Source organism: Calliphora vicina, unplaced genomic scaffold (genome assembly GCF_958450345.1).
Source record: "Calliphora vicina unplaced genomic scaffold, idCalVici1.1 scaffold_21, whole genome shotgun sequence".
NCBI classification, from domain to species: domain Eukaryota; kingdom Metazoa; phylum Arthropoda; class Insecta; order Diptera; family Calliphoridae; genus Calliphora; species Calliphora vicina.
The window spans coordinates 27,733-48,448 of NW_027052622.1; the positions used below are offsets into that span (position 1 = coordinate 27,733).

Sequence of the window (20,716 nt, forward strand, 5' to 3'; positions counted from 1 at the left end):
ACTGAAAAATTTGTTTACATCAAGTCGAGAATATGATGTCATGTAAATGGCCGCCGTTACAGTTGATTGTCATTTGAGCCCTTTTTATTGCATTTTCCATCACTTTGGCCAAAACTTCCGGCGATAGGTTCTCACATTCTTGACGGATATTGTCTTTAAGAGTGACTTTGAGCGGGTGTAATGGCTCTTCGTGGGTTACACGCGGATTTTCAGTGCCCCAGAAGCGTAAATTTTGCTTACTCATGATTATTTTTGATGAAAAAACCGACCGATTGTTGGTCAAATAAATAGTCAGCAATATTCCGCGTTCTGGAGCAGTGTAGCGTAACATTGTTTATTAACGTGTATTTCGCAAGTGTTTACTACACAAATGTCAAAACAGAACTGACATTAGGGGCCAATCGCAAAATTTATAGCATTTTCTGATAGGAGGATTACTTTTGCGCCACCTTGTATAACCATGCGTCATACATGGGCCACTGCATTATTCATATACATTCAGTAAATTTTTACTGAGACTATAATTTAATTTTTATTACCAGTAAATTATTACGGATTATTGCAATTTTTCTCAGTAATTTACTGGTAATAAAAATTAAAAAAGATATTTTTACAGCAATTTTAATATTTTTTAAACCTATCAATGAAATTTATTTTCGTTTTATTTTGTTTCACAAAATAAGAAATACCTACAGTGAATGTCACTTAAAATCGTACACCATCGTGGTAAAATTTTATTCATTAGTTTTAGAAAGTTGATGTTTTGGAAATTTTTATTTCTAAAACATCAACTATTTTTATATTGTGTGTGCTATTACAATCAGAAAATATGGTATATTTTTAATTGCCCTTATCTACAAATAAAAAAATTGGGTAACACCGTCAGTGCCCAGAATATTAACTCTTCACTTAAAATCGTACAGGCACTAAAAAATAGCAAAGGATACCCACAAAGTATTAGGATTATTTAATATTAACATTTTTTTTTTAATTTTTAAAGTTTTAATTAAAATTTAATATAAGTGTTATATAAAATTTAATATAAGAAGTGAAATATGAATTTTGTGATATTTTTTAATTTTCATCAATATTTTTTCAGGAATTGAGGTTTCGTTATATTTTTTGTTGAAATACATATTTTTGTTCCAATTAAACAAATGACTTTTAATTTTTTATATAATCACCTATTATTGCCTGTATAATTTCATAATATTTAAAAAAAATACCTATGTTGTACGATTTTGAGCGACACTCACTGTATATTTGTTACTAATTCTAACACAAATTATGGTGATATTGCACTTCGATTCTAAATCCACTACACTACGATCTTTAACTAAAACAATTTAAGTCATACATAATTATACCTAATCAGTCTGTCATAATTATAATAAAAAAGGATCATATTTTTATCGTGTAATGTTTGATTTAAAGTGGTTTTAAATTTTGCACTAACATCCTTAGTAACAATTTATTGGGGTAATTTTCCTACATTATATGATGTCATGGCATGAAAAAAATTAGAACACATAGGAAGAGTTGGATGGTTATAAATATATGCCTAAAAGTACAGTTTTATTAAAGAAATTCAATTGCAAAATTCCCCTCAAAAAATATTGTTGCCTGAAACCTGAACGAAGGCTTACTTACATAGGTATAATTAATAACAAGGAACAAAATATTATTTCAAATAGACTAATTATTATACCTATCTATACAAACATATTTCTTTATAAATTTCGTTTTATTTATATTTTATAGAAAAACAAGAAAAAGACTCAACCTCTATTTTTTTTGTTCATTTTCTTCATATACTTACATATATATACATATATGTATATTCTTTTGCAGTAAATATATATTTCTCAAAATTTATTACAATTCCGTTTTATTAATATTTATCAACGTTTTTGTGTATTTCCATTTTCAAACTTGTTCTCTTTTCTGTCGCTATTTCTGTGTCTTATATTTACGCTTTTTACTAAACAATATATATATTTTTTGAATAATTGAATTTCAAACGCATTGACAACACTTAAAAATTATTGTGCAAAAAATGAATTCCGGAAACTGTTAAATTAAAAAATTAAATATTTTCAAAAATAAGTCTAATTGTAAAAATTAATGTTTTTATTAACAAATGAAAACCTTTTTGGTAGGTCGTCCACACTAAACATTTTGTTTTAAAAAATACACACACACTTTATTTAAGCGGCATTTATTGAGAATATTTGAGTTCTCGTATCATTCTCCTTGTTTTTTGTTTTGTTTTTAAATTCGTGGCAATTTAGTGTTAGTAAACAGGGTTGTCAGATTTTTTTTTACCTTCATCGCCAAAAGCTAAACAAAAAATCGCCAAATATCGCCAATATATTTTTTTTTAGATTTTTATTGTAAAATACATACTAATTTTATGTATTATAAAGTCAATTTATTTGGGTTTAAATCTAGTGCATTAGTTATTTATAACATTCATATAACTTACTATTCTTATCAATGAATATAAAAGTTCATATTGAAATTCCATTTCTACGTAAGCGTTGCTGGTTGATAAAATTAAGATATTAAGAACGGAAAATGCTAAGTCTGAAATGTTCCACCTGCATCTCAATAATTGTAAACTTGTGGCCAAAAATCTAACAAATTTTGTTGGAAATTCACCTTTAAAGATCAGAGTCCAATTGATATATGCTAATTTTGACCATTGCAATTCATATTCCCCTGCTGATACTTTTGGATTGAAAAATGAAGTTAATGGCCCATAATCATAGTCAAAAATAAAGTACATTTTAAGAGAATTAAACTCGACTTTACTTAAGAGTGGACTTGTGGTCTATCATAGACAATTTAAGTATACTTCTGACGCTGAAGTCGACTCTAAATATAAAACTAGCTGAAGTTGTTTTTAACTCATTTTTTTTTTTAATTCTCAAAATTGATGGCAAGGGTACGTAACCAAAACGCCAGGGTATTCCACACGATTTAAGTATGTCCCTAGTCGACCTATATCTTCATATAGAAAGCTGGAACGCTTAAAAGACTTCACGATATGAGTTTTAATTGGTACTCCACCAGTAACGAAGAGTTTTAATGGTCTCCACCAGGGTTTATCAAATTAAAAGACACGCGGTTGGTGCAAACGACGTAAAACAGGAACCGTTATACGTGCCAGAGTGAGACGCAAAATTGTCAAAGGCAAAAAATTAAAACGGGCCTGATTGCACTTAAAAAATAATTGCAATGACGCGCGAGTTGTTAATAGGGTATTCAATCGATTAACCGTTAATCGGTTAACCGATTAATTTTGGACGGTTAACTGTTCGAATAATTTGAAATTGCCGATTTTCAAATAACAAATAAACCGATTAATTTATATCGATTAACCGATTAACCGAAATTCCTTTTTTTTGCACTTTAAACATTTTTTTTGTATTTATTTTTTTATTTCAATTCAAATTAAAATTAGATATTTTTTGAATATCCAATAAACATGATTAGTGAGTATGTATAACAACTGACATATTTAATTTACATGTATTTGAAACTTTGTTTGGATTTACATGTATAGACGAAACTTTTTTTTGAAATGAGTCTTTTATAATAACTGAACGAAACTATGAAAAATCTAAAACAATGCAAAAAGGAATATTCTTTATCATGATTTTGATTTCTCTAACATATACAATCAGCGAGAGAGTTTTTTTCCAAGAAAAGTTTTATTAAATCTACAGAAAAAATCTATATATTTTTTTAATAAAATATTATTTCAGAAGATCTCACTAAAGCCCTAAAAACCTCACACATTGCTCATTTGCTGCAACGACGTCATAACTCAAAAAAAGTCGTTTCGAGAAAAACGTCTTAGAATATTTTATGACATTTTACTACATATTTCTTAAATAAATGTTCAACAAATCATGCGATTTCAGAAATATAAATAGTAGATGTTAATATCTTTCTAATCTGTATTTAACCCAAACTTATAAAATATACGAGAAAACATGAATTTTAATTTTGATGTTTATAACAAAAAAACACTCTCACACAAAAAATAATTGACTTTTTTGAAAACTGATAAAACTTTAAGAAAGATTGTAGAACAGCTCATATTTTGTATTACTCAGTTCAAAAAAACACGGATTTTGAGTTATGACGTTGTTGCAGCAAATAGACGATATGTTTACAAAAATGATCTCAAACACCTTATGCTGTTTTTTATGTTTTTGTACACAAAATTCGTTGTTGTATTTTCAATTTAAAATGAAAATAAAAATTATTCGGTTAATCGAATAATTTTAAATTAACCGATTATTAACCGAATAAATCTAAACCTCGATTAATTATTTGCTCGATTAACCGATTAAATAAGAAACCCGATTAATTGAATACCCTAGTTGTTAATCAACCCAGACCTACTTCACAAAGTATACAGAGGCGACACGGCAAAAAAAAAATATATTTGTCTCTTTCGCTCGAAACAATTTCAACTGGTTTGGTTTTGTGCATATTTATATAGTTGTTTGTTTTAACGCACTGTCTGTATTAAACCGCAAATTTGTTTTCTCTTTCTATCGAAACAATTTCAAAAAAAGCTGATTTTAGTGTTTTTGAACTGTCAAATTTGACGCCTCTGTATACTTTGTGCCTACTTTACGGCTGTTAACTAATTTAACAACAGCATCAGCTGTTCTTCGCCGAGTAAAAAAGTTCGTCACAAAGTAAAAAATGTTTAAGTTACAAGATATTGGTAGAGATTTTGCAATTATTGAACAGTTATCAATAAAATTAGTACCAAAATATCGTAATTATGATATTAATCTTATCTTTTCCATTTTTCCACAACAAACAACTTTCTGTAGATGTCCAGGTTACTTTTATTGTTTACGTTTTTTGTATTTTTTTTAATTTTGTATATCAGCTGTTCAGCGTTGCCACTTGTCTGTTTTTTGTTGTATATTGTATGAAAACATTGGCGCATATTCATAAATCATAACTAAAGTCGGAACTAGTAAAACAGAAACTAAAAAATAGTTCATAGATAGTTGTAGATCTTATTCACAATTCATAACTAGCTTAGTTACTGCTTTGACATGTAGAGAAAACAAAATGTCGATAATATTTTGATCGATATATACTGTAATTAATTAAAAGGCTTATAAAGCTATTAAAAAACTATTTTTGTTCTTTAAAAAGTACATACAAAATGTATAGTTATAGTTTGTATGTAAATCAATTAAAATAAGCACACGTAAAATTAAATTTTGCAATAGAATCTTGTTGACAAAAAAAAAACATATCTAGATTATTTTCTTTTTGTATACATATATTAAAATGAAATCAATCAGCTGTTTTTTTGAATGTATTAGTAGTTGGCATTTAGGTACAACTATACCCATGATTAAGTGCTAACTAATTGTGCTGAAAGTAACCAATTGTGAATAACTTAAATAGATACTTAAAAAAGTTAACACTTGGTGATCGTTTATGAATATGCGCCATTTTCTACATTTGCGGTGGCACCCAGTTAAAGTCGGTTCAATTTAAAACATACTTTAATTTTGACTATGGTTGCAAATTAATAAAAAGCTGGTTTTTATTTTAAAGTTATTTTTAAAAAGAACCGACTTTAGTGTTTGACTATGATTATGGGCCAATGAATTTTAAACTACCGAAAATTTCCATTTCATTTCAATATTGAAAATTCATTATGTACTTTAAAAAGAGTTATACATATTTTCTCATAACCGTTTAAGCATTTCTTTTGAAAGCTTTTTAAGTACAAAAAACTATTTTCTTTTTTTTAAATTTCTACATCATATTCCTCCATTTTTATATTTTGTAATTCCATTTCAAATTCTGTGCCGAAATCGATAGATTCCTGATTCCAAAGAATCCGTCGAACCAATAGCCAATTTTAATGAGCATATTAAGTTATCAATATTTCCATTATTATTTAAAAATTACGGCTTAATCATTTTAGAATAAAAAATTAATATTGTTGAAACTATTTGATCATTTATGCTCCCTGCATCCATATTATCAGATTATAAATGATTAATTTTATTAACTATTGGGTTAATAAATATCAACAAAAATATTTCAAGAAAAACAAATAATTTGTTAAAAAATCGCCATGTCGCCAATTGAAAATTTTGGTCGCCAAAGGCAATGAAAAATCGCCACGTTTGGCGAGAAATCGCCACATCTGACAGCCCTGTTAGTAAAGTGTATTTTGTTTAATGCAAAGTAAATTAATAAAGTAGCGACAGTACTACAACAAATACAACATTTACAAAAACCACAAGCAATTTTGTTTTTGGTTTAAGGTCTGAGCTGTCAAAGTTGCCTGTTGTTGTTTTTGCTTTTGGGCTTGTTGTATTTTTCGCCACAACAACCACAAGTGAATTGACAGTTCAGACCAAAGTAAAAAAAATAGTCAGCTGTTCTACTGAGTCCACTTTATTAATTTACTTTGGTTTAATGTGTATAAAATTGACATAAAATTGTTGAATATCTTTCTACATTTCATTGCAAGGCGAATTTATACAAGGTGGAGTCAGTCAATCAGCTGATTACTCTTTTTTCGCTTGTTTGGTTCTAACAACTGTCAAAGCTTGTTTTTATACTTCAATATCTACATATTCTAAGCTAATTAACAAAATATTTATATTTTGCATAAATAAGTAAAGCCCTCACTATTCAATTATCTACACTATATTTAGTTTTAATACATTTAATTTAATTTTTAATTTCTGTTTTTTGACATTTGTTAAGACCATTTGTTGTTTTTGTAGAACTACCACCACCTTGTATAAATTCGCCTTGATTTCATTGTATAATCCGTTTAAGAGTTATTTAAACTCTCTTCATATAATCTTAATAAACTGTTATGACCAAGGCGAATCTATAGAAGGTGACGACAGAAGAACAGCTGATTATTTTTTTTATTCAGTTGTTTAGACAAGTGAACTGTCAATTCACTTGTGTTTGTTGTGGCGAAAAATACAACAAACCCAAAAGCAAAAACAACCACAGGCAACTTTGACAGTTCACTTATCTTTCTACAAAAACAAAGTACATGTTGTTTTTGTATATGTTGTATTTGTTGTAGTTCTGTCGTCACCTTCTATAGATTCGCCTTGGTTATGACTCTCTTAGCAAATCAACCCTATATATCTGTGTATGTTTTGCCACAGTGTTGATATTTTAAGGTACAGTTTTACAGCGTTGCCAATTTAGCGCTTTTCAATAACCTATAAGTCGCATTTATGTCAGTGAGCTCTTTTTTGGAAAAACGTGCTGGATTGGCGTGTTTCACTTTTATCATTAAAGTTAAATGTATTTTTAATACAATTTTGTTTAAATGGCAAAGTATTATTTCTGTGGTCACAAGCAATAACCGCCTAATTCAAACAACATGTTTTTGAGAAAAAACAATTTATATTTATAAAAGCGTTTCTAAAAAAAATAAAAGAGTGCATTATGCACAATGCTAAAATGAAAAATTATAGCAAAAATATTTAATAAAAACAAATATCATGCAACTTAGAAACTTAGGCGTGTGTTGAAAATAAGTGTTTTGATTGTTGTTTGACATACGTTGAGTTAACCTGTTATTAAATATTTACAAATTGACATGTCAAGTAATTAAGCCAATTTGCAATAATCGCTTATTTTTAGTTTGGTTCTTAAACAGCACTCGTATTTATGAAAATTTATTTCGTGAAAAATATACAATAACAACTAAAGTCATTATAAGCTATTTAAACAAAATAAAATATAATTGAATGTTTTCTTAACCCATTTTCGGCTGGTGGTCGAATTTTCGACCAGCAACTTTGTAAGTGAATATCTATGAAGCTGACCATATTTTTTTAAATGTGTTTTAACAGAAATGAAGTTTTATATTTTTTTAACATCTTTGATATATTTATTTTTTGTCTTTAAGTAAAACCAGAATTTTTTCTTGATGAAGCAAAAAATGCAATTTTTAGTCACTTTTCTAAAATGTTAAAAAAATTAAAAAACTAAAAATGTAATTTATTTTTATTACTTTTCCGTGAAGTCAAAATACCAAATTATAAGAGAAGAAAGAAATAAAATTCAAAATGATAAAACTCTTATTTTTGAGAGTCCGTAATTTTTGGTGGTCGAAAATTCGACCAATGGCCGAAACCCATCATATAGCGTCATGCATACTAATTTAATTATTTTATTTTCTTATTATATTAAAATGCTTCAAAATCATAACATATGTTTTATTTTTACCCTTGGGTAATTTTTGTGTGATAAATACATATCATTTTGTTTTGTGGGACCTAAATCTCCTTTTGATATTTATGCACTATATTTGGATAATTCCATTATTGCGTTAATGGTTGCTTTTGCAAATGTCTATGCGTGTGAAAATAATGCTACTGCTAACCTTACACCAACAGAATTGCGTAGGTTCATTGGAATTTTATATTTGTCTGGTTATCATACTTTACCACATATCGATCATTATTGGTCTTCTCAATCCGACATGGCATTATCAATATTGAAACAGGTATTTGCATCTTGCCGATAGTACTAATTTGGATATATCAGATCGTTTTGTTGCACTCATGTAAGATGTTTATAAAATAAAAGCCAATTCGATTCCGCTTTAAGTCGTGGTGCTTATGTTCAGAAAAGAGCTACTTATTTTATAGTATTTTATACGGTGGTTCAGCCACATCTTATAGTAAGAGCATATGTCCTGGTGCCCAAAAAGTTTTAAATTTGATTGCTAACGTACCTGATCCGGAGTTTCATACTGTTTCCTTTGACAATTTTTTATTCTACTTATCAGCTATGTGTCTTTTTGTGCGAAAACTGGAACTATACTTGAAAACAGAATGGAAAATTTTACGTTGCAAAATCAAAAGAAAGGTAGCGAGGAGAAGTTGTTCCTTTAGTTGATAGTCAACAGTAATGTTGTAACAATAACTCCACAGTTGAACCACATGTCAATGCAAAAAGATATTGTCGCAAGCAAAAGAAAACTATAACAATTCCATAGCCGAAAGTGATAAAAGAATAGAAAATCTTCAAAACAACAAACCATTATCTCAAATTGATTTTCATTCTGAAGTCATAAGTAAACTATTCACATACGAAAATGAGTCTGAAAATGAGAACATGGAATATCCCACAAACTTTCCTCGAATCAATAAGAAAGTACACGCCGTATCAAAGAGCGCGTAGAATAAACATAGTTGGTGTAAGTTATGCAAGAATCCCACTTTATTTACATGTAAGAAGTGCAATATTTATCTAAACATCAAATATTTTGATGAATACCATACATTTTTTTTAAATGTCACATATTCAGAAATGATAATTATTTTAAATAAAACCGCATTACTTTAATATTTTCCTTAAAACAAAAGATTTTCTTTTATTAATTGCAAATATTTATATTTCTTAAATTATATCGTTTTCGGCCAATGGTCGATTTTTCGACCAAGCCATACTAGGAATATGGCAACCCTGGGGCAAAAAATTTTAATTTTTTTTCTTAATTGGAGCTTTTAAACCATGCCTTTAAAAGGAATTTAATAAGCTCCGTCGGATTCTGGTAGTGGCCGATAATGGGTTAATTATATTTTGGGGCTTATTGTAAATGCAATAGTCTTCCTTAGGACTGTAGCATATATAACTCAAATCTTTCTTAAGTCGACTTAGGTGGTTATTGCTTATGACCACAGATTTCATGATTTTACCTATTATTAATGCAATGTCGTTGACGTCCGAATTTGTGAGTATTTTTCTTCAACTATATAGACGAAAGGTATTTTTTTTTTACAGGTTGGGACTAGTTGATATTGAAAATAGAAGAAAATTTAAATAAATTAAAATTTAAACATTTTTATACAACTCAGTGTGTCTGGTGAAAATTAAAAAGGCACCAACACAATCTCAAAACGTACTAATACATTCTCACGACTTAGGTTTTTGACAACAGACTTAGGTTTTTTCCCTCTCAGTAACGCTTCTATGGATATATTATTCTATGGTTTCGGGTTTGGCCAGATAAATAATTGTTTGCCACATAAAAAACACAGTGATATAAAGAAGAAGAAAAAAAACAGGCAGTCGTTCTCTTTGAGCAATTCATTCCATAGTGTAAGGAAATACATACTTTTAGTTTTTCTCGATCACTTTAACATAAAGATGTTATTTTGAAACTAATTTTGGTTTGAGATTCACTTTTTAAACAAAAAAATATTTGTAAAAATCGGTTGGAGAATGGCTGAGTTACTTCAGTTTAAAGTCAGGATGCTCCCCAGCTAAAGCAAAATACTGTCAGCAATGTTTTTTTTTATTTCATGTTATCACAAAAATTAGCGTTCATTTTTAATTGATTTTTAATAACTTACGTGTTTTGTGATAAAGCTACTTTAGTATACTTTTTCACTAAAATAGAAAAAATATTTTTTTACAACATTTGTTAATAAAAAAAACTACTAAACGAAGTGATCGAGAAAATCTTTAAGTATGTATTTCCGAACTCTATGGACTATATGAGAACGCATGCATATTTTTGGTGTAGCATTGTGTAATTTAATATTAATTTTCAGTTGAATTCATATCTGTTATTCTTGATATCAAATGAAGCTGTGTATTTTAATTGAATTACCATTATGTACTTTTCACTAAATTATACAAAAATTATGTCATAAATAAAGGTACTTAAATCATGTTTACCTTCTGAAAAGTAATTTTCCATCACTGATGTACAATTGCAGCTACTCCAAGGCGAATTCATTATAAGGTGAAAGCGATTCTACAACAAGTATAAAATTTACAAAAAACACATGCATTTTTTTGGTTTATGTTAGCTGGAACTGTCAAAGTTAGCCTGTTGTATTTGTTGCTTTTATGTTTGTTGCAGTATTCGCAACAACAAACACTTGTGAAATTGACAGCTCGAATCTCTGAAGAAGTGAACAAAATAATCAGCTGTGCTATTGACACCACCTTGTATAAATTCGCCTTGAGCTACTCTTTATTTGACAACATTTAGTTGTTTGTTGGTTTTCGAGAGTGTTGTGTGTGTTGTTTTGATAATACGGATTCAATGTGTTACAGTTAACCGGTCAAAAAAACTTTGTAATTATTTTTGTTACACCAACTCTTTCTCCACCATCGCACCGCGTTTGATACGGTCAACCAAATTTTAATACTGCAGCAATATCATCCTCCTTAATAGCCTGTCGTACAGTTCCAGCATTATACTAGGAGTTTCACGTGAAACCATTCCAAACAAATTGCCAATGCTGTTACAAATAACTCGACTCAAAGCAAGGCAGAGTATGGTATGATGTAAAAATACAAAAATCCAACTGACAAACCACGTTGATTTCGTCGTTCTTCAATTTTTCTGAGGTATTTTTGTTTTAGCAGAAGTTGCAAACTCATACTATATTATTTCCAAACAGTCAACTAACTGCCAGACGGACGGACAGAACGACCAAAGTAAATTAATAAAGTAGCGACAGTACTACAACAAATACAACATTTACAAAAACCACAAGCAATTTTGTTTTTGGTTTAAGGTCTGAGCTGTCAAAGTTGCCTGTTGTTGTTTTTGCTTTTGGGCTTGTTGTATTTTTCGCCACAACAACCACAAGTGAATTGACAGTTCAGACCTAATAAAAAAAATAGTCAGCTGTTCTACTGAGTCTACTTTATTAATTTACTTTGAGAACGACTAACCAAAAATCTCTCCACTCCACTCACACGATAGTAATCAACCATCGCTGCACATAATACATACAATACGTACGTTTGTTTTGCTAACTTCTCGTTTGGAATTGCCTGTCAGTCGTTCGTATTGACTTGACGTTTTGTTTGTACGTCTGAACGTCTGTCCCACGTTCAACATACACAATAAACTGTCAGTCAGTTTGTTTGTACACGCTGTACGTAAATATACATTTGAGTGTATGAGTGTATACATATTTATATGTACCTATGTATGTATTTATGTGGTATATACTATTTGTATATATGTGTGTATTGTTATGTACTTATTCTGCCGCTAATGCTGCAGCTGCTGCAACCGTCTATATACCCCAATGCCCTTTTACATAGTGTGGTAGTGATGTTATGTACTTTCCATCAAATAAACATAAGTTTATGTATATGGGGCATTTCATGTCAAGTGAACCAACTTTTGAAATCGATGTCTTCCGATCGGGATGAAATTTGCACCAAGGTTAGCTCTATTGGATAGTAACTCAGACACAATTTTTCAACAACATCGGTCGAGAACTCTCTGAGTTATAGGGGGTAAAATTTTGACAATTTGGTCAAACAGGGGTTTTTTCTTATCCATGTAACTTATTACCTATTGTTCTTAGCAAAATGTGTCCCAAATAGTATAGATAGCTATTTCTTCGATCTTTCGAAAAAAAATATTTAAAAAAAAAAATAAAAAATTTTTAATATTTTTTTTCCGAAATCAAAAACTTTTTTGACTTTTTTTTAAAATGCGTCCTTTTTTTTTTTTTTTTTTTTTTCTTAAAATAAAGTTTAGATATTTTCCTTGAACACCTACTTGGTCGCTTAGTGGGATGCGAGTGGGATATCTATCAAAATAAATATTTTGTAACTCAAAACATAAAATTTTTGACTTTTTTTGCAAAATCAAAAACTTTGTTGACTTTTTTTTTCAAAATGGACCCTTTTTTAATCTTTTTTTTTAGGTCAAACAAAAGCTTAGATATTATCCTTGAAGACCCTTTTGGTCGCTTAGTGGGATGCGAGTGGGATATCTATCAAAATAAATATTTTTTAACTCAAGACTTACAATTTTTGACTTTTTTTTTTGCAAATACGATTTTTTTCCAAATGGGCCCTTTTTTTAAAATTTTTTTTGTAGTCAAAAGAAAGCTTAGGTCCATTCCTTTAAGATATTTTTAGTCCCTTAGTGGGATGCGAGTGGGATATCTATCAAAATAAATATTTTGTAACGCAAGACATACAATTTTTTAATTTTTTTTTGCAAAATCAAAATTTTTTTCCAATATGGGCCCTTTTTTAATTTTTTTTTTGCTCAAAAGAAAGCCTAGGTCCATTCCTTTAAGATATTTTTAGTCCCTTAGTGGGATGCGAGTGGGATATCTATCAAAATAAATATTTTGTAACAATTTTTTAATTTTTTTTTGCAAAATCGAAATTTTTTTCCAATATGGGACTTTTTTTTAAAAATTTTTTTTTGCTCAAAAGAAAGCTTAGGTCTTTTCCTTTAAGACCTATTTTGTCACTTAGGAAGATGTGAGTAGGATATATATTAAAATAAAAATGTTGTAATTCAAGACATTCAATTATTGACTTTTTTTTTGCAAATTCGAATTTTTTTTCAAAATGGGCCCTTTTTTAAAAATTTTTTTTTAGTCAAAAGAAAGCTTAGGTCCATTCCTTTAAGATATTTTAGGTCCCTTAGTGGGATACGAGTGGGATATCTATCAAAATAAATATTTTGTAACTCAAGATATACAATTTTTGATTTTTTGGCAAAATCAAAAACTTTTTTGACTTTTTTTTAAAATGGGCCCTTTTTGTAATTTTTTTTTTTTGCTATAAAGAAAGCTTAGGCCTATTCCTTTAAGATGGTTTTGATCGCTTAGTGGGATGCGAGTGGGATATATATCAAAATAAATGTTTTGTAACTCAAGACATACAATTTTTGTGTTAAAACATTTATTTTGATAGATATCCCACTCGCATCCCACTAAGGGACTAAAAATATCTTAAAGGAATGGACCTAGGCTTTCTTTTGAGCAAAAAAAAAAATTAAAAAAGGGCCCATATTGGAAAAAAATTTTGATTTTGCAAAAAAAAATTAAAAAATTGTATGTCTTGCGTTACAAAATATTTATTTTGATAGATATCCCACTCGCATCCCACTAAGGGACTAAAAATATCTTAAAGGAATGGACCTAAGCTTTCTTTTGACTACAAAAAAAATTTTAAAAAAAGGGCCCATTTGGAAAAAAATCGTATTTGCAAAAAAAAAATTAAAAAATTGTATGTCTTGCGTTACAAAATATTTATTTTGATAGATATCCCACTCGCATCCCACTAAGGGACTAAAAATATCTTAAAGGAATGGACCTAAGCTTTCTTTTGACTACAAAAAAAATTTTAAAAAAAGGCCCCATTTGGAAAAAAATCGTATTTGCAAAAAAAAAAGTCAAAAATTGTAAGTCTTGAGTTAAAAAATATTTATTTTGATAGATATCCCACTCGCATCCCACTAAGCGACCAAAAGGGTCTTCAAGGATAATATCTAAGCTTTTGTTTGACCTAAAAAAAAAGATTAAAAAAGGGTCCATTTTGAAAAAAAAAAAGTCAACAAAGTTTTTGATTTTGCAAAAAAAGTCAAAAATTTTATGTTTTGAGTTACAAAATATTTATTTTGATAGATATCCCACTCGCATCCCACTAAGCGACCAAGTAGGTGTTCAAGGAAAATATCTAAACTTTATTTTAAGAAAAAAAAAAAAAAAAAAAAAAAGAACGCATTTTAAAAAAAAGTCAAAAAAGTTTTTGATTTCGGAAAAAAAATATTAAAAATTTTTTATTTTTTTTTTTAAATATTTTTTTTCGAAAGATCGAAGAAATAGCTATCTATACTATTTGGGACACATTTTGCTAAGAACAGTAGGTAATAAGTTACATGGATAAGAAAAAACCCCTGTTTGACCAAATTGTCAAAATTTTACCCCCTATAACTCAGAGAGTTCTCGACCGATGTTGTTGAAAAATTGTGTCTGAGTTACTATCCAATAGAGCTAACCTTGGTGCAAATTTCATCCCGATCGGAAGACATCGATTTCAAAAGTTGGTTCACTTGACATGAAATGCCCCATATATTTATAAATATGAACATAGATATGTATGTATATAGTACATACATATGTATATGATTGTATGTTTGTTTGTTTAAAATACTTAAACTACTTAATGTGGTCGTAAGCATATATTTTCATTATATTATCCATTCCATGAGACCGATTTAAGTACCGATTCTTATAATGAAATATTTTTGTTGCCGTTTTCTAATGGTGTTGTTAGCTGTTTGTGTCGGAGTAGTAAGAGCTACTGGCGCACGTTGGGGTAAAGCAGGTAAAAAATGGCGCTTAATTCAGGGAAGGGCGCAATATATATGTATTGCTTTAATACACATAAATATTTTTTATACTTTATATCACCATCCTTTCATATGTCTGTATGCCCTTATTATAACCATTTTAAATAAAATACAGGTGGCATTTTGTAGATGAATTAATACAATTTTGCATATTTTGATCTAAAAAAGAAGCATATAAAATGAGTTTGAATCACCTAGCCCGTATACAAACATGCTCTTAAAATAGCAGCGAAAACCTTAACGAATCTTAAATAAACGTGTATTAATTTGAGATAAGTTTTGTGTATCCAAAAATATAACAAAATATGGTGAGGATCGATACATATCTAGTTGGCAAGAAACATCAATACTCACTAGGGTATTCAATCGATTAACCGTTAATCGGTTAACCGATTAATTTTGTACGGTTAACTAACTGTTCGAATAATTTGAAATTGCCGATTTTCAAATAACAAATAAACCGATTAATTTGCGTCGATTAACCGATTAACCGAAATTCCTTTTTTTTTGCACTTTAAACATTTTTTTGTATTTATTTTGCCATTTCAATTCAAATTAAAATTAGATTTTTTTTGAACATCCAATATACATGATTAGTGAGTATGTATAATAACTGACATATTTAATGTACATGTATTTGAAACTTTGTATTTACATGTATAGACGAAACTTTTTTTTAAATTAGTCTTTTATCATAACTAAACGAAACTATTAATTTAATTTAATAGTATTAAATTAATCAAAATCTAAAACAATCCAAAAAGGAATATTATTTATCATGCTTTTGATTTCTTCAACATACATATACAATCAGCGAGAGTTTTTTCCATGAAAAGTTTTATTAAATCTAAAGAAAAAAATCGTTTAAATTATATTCTTTTTATAAAAGATTATTTCAGAAGATCTCACTAAGACCCTAAAAAACTCACACATCGCTCATTTGCAGCAACAACGTCATAATTTAAAAAAAAATTCGTTTCGAGAAAAACCTTTTTGAATATTGTATGACATTTTACTATTTCTTAAATAAATTTCCAACAAATCATGCGATTTCAGAAATATAAATAGTAGATGTTAATATCTTTCTAATCTGTATTTAACCCAAATTTTTACTTATCAAATATACGAGAAAACATGAATTTTAATTTTGATGTTTACAACTAAAAAAAAACACTCATACAAAAAATTAAATTAAGAACAGCGCGTATTTTGTAGTACTCAGTTCATAAAACACGGATTTTGAGTTATAACGGTGTTGCAGCAAATAGGCTATATGTTTACAAAAATTATCTCAAATACCTTATTTGCTGTTTTTAATGTTTTTGTACACAAAATTCATTGTTGTATTTTCAATTTAAAATGAAAATAGAAATTATTCGGTTAATCGAATAATTTTAAATTAACCGATTATTAACCGAATAAATCTAGACCTCGATTAATTATTTGCTCGATTAACCGATTAAACCAGAAACCCGATTAATTGAATACCCTAATACTCACATATGTGTGATATATTTAGGTTTGGAGATTAAATTCAACACAAATAATTCCCATCTTAGATCAGTTCACGGAATATGATGGGTGTCGTTTTATAATTGGCCCTGTATCCCATGTAAGGGGGCGTTATAGTTTAATTCGATTCGTAACGAAACACATTCGAACTGTTCTTTTCATGATTTGGTAACTTATCGTAATTTGCTTTTCTTTTATAGAGTCATTAAAACTTGCAAACCACTTCCATTGTATAGCTATTTTATGTTTACAAGATCCACTAGAAACCCTCAAATTTTAATACCTAGAATATCATCTTCTTTTTTGGAAAAGTCTTTCTTAGTCCGCATTGCTAGATGGTGGAAGATTTTACCACATTTTTTACGCACTTTTTCCCAATCTAATAATGTTTTTTCTGGAATTTATATTGTCATAATGTCCTAATATATTATGATAGTTTAAACAAATTTGTGTTGTGTTTCAAACAAAAAAGTTCTAAACTAATAAGACTATTTGAACTATGTTTATTGTTTTGTCATAAAATAATACTTTTTTTTGTTTAAAACACAACAGCAACTATTATAATATTGTTACGTTTTAACCTTTTCAAAACGCTGGTTTATTTCCTTTAAATAAACCGGATACTTTTGATTGCAAATAAAAGCCGTTTAGTAGTTTGAAAATTGTAACAACTCTTTATTTATTTAAAATGTACAACAACAACAGAATTAAATAGCCACTCAATGTTTTTTTTATACACGTTTATAAATTCTCAGAATTACAGACACAATTTATAATGTACACGAATTTACTTGAAAAACACACAACACACTTTAAGGCACTTCGAAGATGATGTTTCTTCGAAAAGCGTCTCTGATCAACTCACTCACGACTGCAACCTCTGCCACTATTTATAACACTGCATTACCATCTAGAAAGCTCTTTAACTGTCAAAGTTCGAATATTCTAGATCATACGCCATCTGTGGTGTACTTTCTACAATGTTCTTTAACTGAATACAGCGTTGCCAACTTACGATCAAATCAACTGAAAGCTTTTATTTAATAATGCCCACAGATATGTTACAGTTTTACAGCACAGTTATTTGAAAGCATTATGCTACTTTTAAATCTGCCGTTAAAATCGTTATATTTGAAATCAAGTACAATTTCGTAACACTGCCCCCCGCTTAAGCCTGTTCGTCCCGAATAGGCATATATTCACTTCTCCCATAGGCAGCTAGTCGTTCTAGATGTACGACCTTCATTTTAGATCTCGGGCTCTTTTCTTTCTGTATTCTGTACACCACGTCGTTTAATTTCTTAATCACCTTGTATGGTCCATCCCAATGGGTTTGTAGTTTGGGAGACAGTCCTTTCTTGCGTTGTGGGTTATACAGCAGTACAAGTTGGCCTTCATTAAATCCCTCAGAATTCGCTGCTCGATCGTATCTGGCTTTCATTTTGTCGCTGGTAATTTTTATTCGTCTGCGTACGAATTCGTGAAGTTCGTTAAGGTCATCTTGCTCTTGGGAAGTGTTTTCATTAATTGATGAGGGCTTAATACCGAATTCTAAATCACCAGGCAACTTGAGTTCTGTCCCGAAGACAATTTTTGCATGTGTTCGAGAGGTCGAGTCATGAACAGCTGACCTGTATGCCAATAGAAATTTTGGTATGTGTTCATCCCAGTCCTTCTGGTGTGCACTGACCACTTTTCTTAAATATTCCTCCAGGGTGCGATTGAATCTTTCGACCATGCCATCAGATTGAGGATGCAGTGGCGTTGTTCTGGTTTTTCTTATTCCGTATAAATCGCACATTTCCTTGAATACGGCGGATTCAAAATTTCTACCCTGATCCGAGTGCAACTCCAGTGGAACACCATAGCGACACACCCAGTTGTTCACAAATACGCTTATAACCGTTTTAGCTTCTTGATTGGGTATTGCATATACCTCTGGCCATTTGCTGAAATAATCCATAACCACTAGAACGTAACGGTTTCCAGCATCACTGACAGGGAAAGGGCCTGCTACATCCATCGCAATCCGCTCGAATGGCGCACCTGAGTTATACTGCTGAAGTTGTCCACGACTTCTTCTTACTGGGCCCTTCGCTGCTATGCATTGTGGACAATTGGCTACCCAATCGGCTACTGCTTGCTGACAACCCACCCAATAAAAACGTTGTTTTAGCTTCTCTAAGGTTTTTGTCACTCTAAGATGACCACCACTGGTACCGTCATGAAACTCGTTCATTACTTCGTTTATTTTAGAGGATGGTACAACAAGTAGATTTGTGTCACTGTTTTACCGTCAGCACTTTCCCATATGCGGTATAAGCAGCCATTTAACAATTGTAGACTATTCCATAGGGCCCAATATGATTTCATCAGTGGACTTTCGGCCGATATATCATTGCGGGCTGGCCTTCTGCCTTCTTCTTTTGCCGATATTATTTTAGACAGTATGGGGTCATTTCTCTGCGATATGTAAGCTGCATCAAACGTTCGATTTCTGCCGCAGTCTTGTAGCGTCTCATTAGGTTTTTGTACTCTACCACGCAATTCCATTCGGTATATTTCTTTCATGTGTTCTCCACCATACTTACGTTGTAGAGCATCCATTATGTCATCATAGCTATTTCTGTTACTTACTGGTACGCTTTCAAGAACTATTGCTGCGTTCCCTTTCAAGGCCAAAATCAATTCTATAGCTTTTTCTTCATTGTTCCACATGTTTCTAATGGCAACTGTATCAAACTGGAACTTGAAAACATTAAATGGTGTGCTGCCATCAAAACTAGGAGCCTTTATTCTACTCGATGATTCTGGAATAATTCGTACCGCTCCTTCTTGATACTGATGACTATTCACTTTTGTTACCAAGTCGGACACCTTTTTGTCAATTTCATCCATTCTGTTGTTAATAACTGCTCCTTCTTGACATTGAACATTATTCACTTTTGTTTCTAAGTCCGAAACCTTTTTATCAATGACATCCACTCTGCAGTTAATAACCTCAGACATTTCCTGAATTTTCTCATCTGTTACTCTAGAAGATTCTTGAAGTTTCGCTTCCATTTCCGCTAAGTGTTTAATAGTTTCTTTGACTTCAGATTTAACCTCAGAACGAAGTTTCTCATTGTCGGCAAGAAGTTTCTCATTGTTGACTCTAGAAGTTTCTTGAACTTCAGCTAACAGCTTCTCGTTGTTTACTTGAGTTTTTTCTAAGATGGTTCTAGAATTTTCGTTCAATTTCGCTTCCAGGTTCTCGTTGTTTACTTTAGAAGTTTCTTGAACTTCTTTAAATTTCTCCATCATAACAGCAAACATTGTGGATAAATCCATGCTGCTTGTTGTTGCACGGGTAGAAACTTCCATTTCTTCCTTATACTCAAATTCGTAAGCACCGATGTCAATATCACGCCGCTTGAATTCGTCTATCAGCCTCTTCTGCAATTCTGCCTTGTTACCTGCTGTTGGTAGCTCCAACTTACTCAATTCTTTCTTGAGTTGTTCAACTTTTAGTTCCTCAAACTTCATGCTTATTAATTTGCAATCCCACTTCTGACACCAATTGTTACGTTTTAACCTTTTCAAAACGCTGGTTTATTTCCTTTAAATAAACCGGATACTTTTGATTGCAAGTAAAAGCCGTTTAGTAGTTTGAAAATTGTAACAACTCTTTATTTATTTAAAATGTACAACAACAACAGAATTAAATAGCCACTCAATGTTTTTTTTATACACGTTTATAAATTCTCATAATTACAGACACAATTTATAATGTACACGAATTTACTTGAAAAACACACAACACACTTTAAGGCACTTAGATGATGTTTCTTCGAAAAGCGTCTCTGATCAACTCACTCACGACAGCAACCTCTGCCACTATTTATAACACTGCATTACCATCTAGAAAGCTCTTTAACTGTCAAAGTTCGAATATTCTAGATCATACGCCATCTTTGGTGTACTTTCTACAATGTTCTTTAACTGAATACAGCGTTGCCAACTTACGATCAAATCAACTGA

The 20,716-nt window shown here is 30.3% G+C and overlaps 1 protein-coding gene across 2 annotated transcripts in view; it reads left to right on the plus strand.

Annotated features, from left to right (window-relative positions):
* MEP-1 overlaps nt 1–20,716 on the plus strand; it is a 42,931-nt gene that overhangs the window by 5,383 nt on the left and 16,832 nt on the right. Inside the window, exon 1 of one of the 2 annotated variants that reach the window (XM_065514868.1) lies at nt 11,077–11,342. The exons of the other annotated variant lie outside the window; for it this stretch is intronic. The gene's annotated coding sequence lies outside the window, so the exon portion shown is untranslated. Of the gene's footprint in view, nt 1–11,076; nt 11,343–20,716 lie in introns of those variants that run through there. 2 annotated transcript variants of the gene reach the window in all.